Raw genomic sequence first — 3,735 nt, forward strand, 5'->3', positions numbered from 1 at the left:
TCAGACCTTCATCAAACCATGAATTTTGCAAATCCCTCACCACTTAAAAGGTTGATCTCTAACATGCCACATAGTCATAAAGTTATAAGCTTTGTTGCAAAATTTAAGCTCTGTCATAATTTAAAACAATATTTATCTCTATCCATATAGATAAATCAGTAATATAAAGCTAATGTGTCTCAGAATCAAAATATCTTAAAAATAAGTTTTGATATTGTGATACTACAAACTATTATAAAACATGCAAGACTGGTGTGGTGGTGTATGCTTTCTATTTCAGTACTCAGGAGGCAGAGGGAGAAGGATCACTGTGAGTTTGAGGTAACCCTGAGACTACATAATGAATCCAGGTCAGCCTGGGATAGATCAAGACCCTACATCAAAAATACATAAATACATAAATAAATAAATAAATAAATAAATAAATAAATAAATAAATAAATAAACTCTATATGCAAAATGGGTTTCTGGGAGGTAGCAAGTCCAAATATCAAATATCTACTCAGTGTTACAAACACTGAGCGTTCCAACTAGTTGGACCTTCAATATTTGTAGACAGCACTTAAATGTGTGCCTGGAACACCAATGTCCTCCTCCTACTACTACCGGAAATAATTTCACTTAAATCAGTGATGGTTTTATAAATTTTTCTTTAAAAAAGATTTTCATTTATTTGCAGTGGCTGGAGGTCCAGACATGCCCATTGTCTCTCCCTCTTTCCGTCAAATAAATAAATAAATAAAAATAAAGTATTAAAAAAGAACATCAGGTTTTGCAAGTAAGTACCTTTAACTACTGAGCCATCTCTCCAAACCTATTTTTTTAAAAAAAAATCCTTATTTTATACAACAAGTCTATAAAATATACCTAGTAAAGAAAAGGTAGCTTGCAGTATCTAACCTCAGATGCTTCAATGCTCAGTTGTTGCAAAATTTACTGTGTAGGATTAAATTTTAGCATAAACTTCTCTTTTCCTTAGTGATTTATTATATGCTTAAATACATTTGAATCTTTATTTTTTAAATTAACAATATAACATTCTTTTTAAAATTTTATTTATTTATTTATTTGAGAGAGACAAAAAGAGAGAGAATGGGTGTGCGAAGGCCTCCAGCCATTGCAAAGGAACTCCAGACGTGTGTGCCCCCTTGTGCATCTGGCTAATGTGGGTCCTGGGGAATCGAGCCTGGAACCGGGGTCCTTAGGCTTCACAGGCAAGCACTTAACCACTAAGCCAGCTTTCCAGCCCCAAAATAATAATCTTAAATATAAAATTTATTGCATTGATTAGAGCCAAATGATCTACGAAATTAGTAAACATGATATAGTTATTGTTATTAAGGAGATCAAATATAAATTATAATTTAAAAAAGTTGCATTTTTGACTCATATGTTTATTTAATACTTCCAGTAATGCAGATTAAGATTGTTTTGTTCCAAAGATTTTCAAGTATGATCAAGTTTCCTACTTCTGGAATATTAAGTATTCTGACTTTACCCATATTATGCTCTAGATGCTAATGATTTGAAGTACAGCCAATGCTATTTTGGAAAAGTTGTACATTACCCATCTATTTCTGACCCTTGTGTGTTGAATACTTCTCTTACTGTCATAACATATTAAGTGCTTTATAAACATAAACTAAAGTGATCTCGGAGTTCTTTTCCTGGTTCAAATGAAAAAGTAGTGCCTTCATTTGCAAGTAGCTATAGAGAAATGTGCCAACTCCACCATACTTCATGGGAGCCTATCTTTCGTAGGCGGTTTCCCTATATTAGCTGAAGTATTTATTTCTTTATTCATGTCTCTAGGCTACTCTGTAATCATATAGAGTATAAACTTCTAGATCTTAAGAATGTGTGCTTAATATTTATGTATCAAAATTTTGATGATGGGGTAAAGAGAAATCATCTTGTGACAAGGCCTAAGCTGGAGAAAGACATAATCATGAACTTATAAAAGGAAGTTCAGCTTAGCTGGTACCTTAAGATATGGTCTCACCTACACTTGAACTTTAGGCTTGGTTTGCTTTAACACAATGGGTCATCACAAGACAAGATGTTTTTCTTGCTATCGCTGTGGGGTTCCCCAGAGGAGTCCCTGCTCAGGGCTGTCTACACGACCCCAAGAACACTCACGCAGGACGCTCTCAATGCAAACCGCACGAGGTTTATTGAATCTGATGCATCGGGGCTCAACACAGATTCCTCTCGCAGGAGGGGTGAAGAGCCCCTAGCAACGGGTTTGGTCAGCTTATAAAGGCTAAAACCACAGGCCCATGCAGAGTCATAGGGGCTTTCCAGCCGTGGGTCCCTCTGATTGGGTGGGGCCCACAGGGTGGGCTCGTGTCTGGGGGCTTCAGATATGTGTTGACTGTTGATTGGTTGTGTCCAGGTGGGGAGTTATCTTAATGAGGAACTAGGAGTTGTTTGTTCAGCTCTGGGAATTTAGGCATTGTGTAAGGCGTACAAAAGGTCAGGTTCCTCATGGTATGCTTTTTACAAAATGGAGGCGGTTGCAAAATGGCAGTTCTGTGGTTCAATGCAGCAGCAAGCAAGCCATATTACAGAAGCTTAAAAGGGCATGTTAACAGAGCAACTAGAAAACAGGGCAGCAGAAATAGGGCAACTTTTATCCTTTCATTGCTAAATGCAATTTTTAGCTTCTGTACTAACTGCTTTTTGCTTGCAGTTACAGGAGAGGGAAAATTCAGGGAGTGAAAAGTCTGAAAAAAAAGTTTCTTTTTTGTTTTCTAAAATCAATTGAAATTAACTCTTGGCTTTGCAAGATTATGATTACTGAATTTCTGAATAGCAAAACTAAGATGTGCAATCTTATGGATTTCTCCTATAAAAGGAGCCCTGGAGTGTAACCTGGAACTGCATTCAGGCTCCTGAATCCTAGATGTAATCACCAGCCAGCTACTAAAGATTCATTTCCTATTACTTGGTTTCTGTGTGGTCTTCCCTGGGGAACAATCTGACAATGAAACTATTGTATAGATCAGGAAGCTGAGTATCCCAAACCATGATCATAAAATTCACTTTTAGGAATATAGTTGATATAAAATATTGAAATTTTTAGAAATTATATTTTACATGTTTTGCATCTCTAACAAAATCCAGACATTTAATTGCTGGGCCCTGAAAGGCCTAGGCGTGAGGCCTAGTGGTACTTCCTGAGCCTAGCTAAAGTTTGGCGACCTGTCTCTGGCCAGCTAGGACTCAGCAAGATGCCTAATGGCTTCTGGCTTGCTACCTCCTCTTGACAATTGTAATTACCATTTCAATAGTTAAAGTTTACTATTGGCCCTTACCTCTTCCCCCATCCTAAAATCCCCGCCTTCATCCCCAACATGATATAGGCGACTGCTCAGAGTTGTTTCTGCAAGTTCCTGCATTGAAAAGACTCCCAACTCAGTGTGGTTTTTCTCTGGTGGCCAGGAGAGGTTTCTGAGTCATCTGATGTTCATCATCCCTTCAACACCTAGGGAGGAACCAGCAGGCCTGGTTCTTCCCTCGGCACTACCTGACCGGGAAGGAGCCCCACATTTAATGAATTGTCATAATATATTTTCATAAAGTCATCAAATATTTAATATGTCTCAGCATACATTTTATGTGTTTAATAAATTTAATAAATTTGGATATGTATCCCACCAAAGTGAATAATGTTAAATGATAAAGTTGTAATTATCTGTTAAACTATGAAAAAGATATTTTGACTCTTTTTAG

Source organism: Jaculus jaculus, chromosome 12, assembly GCF_020740685.1.
Source record: "Jaculus jaculus isolate mJacJac1 chromosome 12, mJacJac1.mat.Y.cur, whole genome shotgun sequence".
NCBI lineage: Eukaryota > Metazoa > Chordata > Mammalia > Rodentia > Dipodidae > Jaculus > Jaculus jaculus.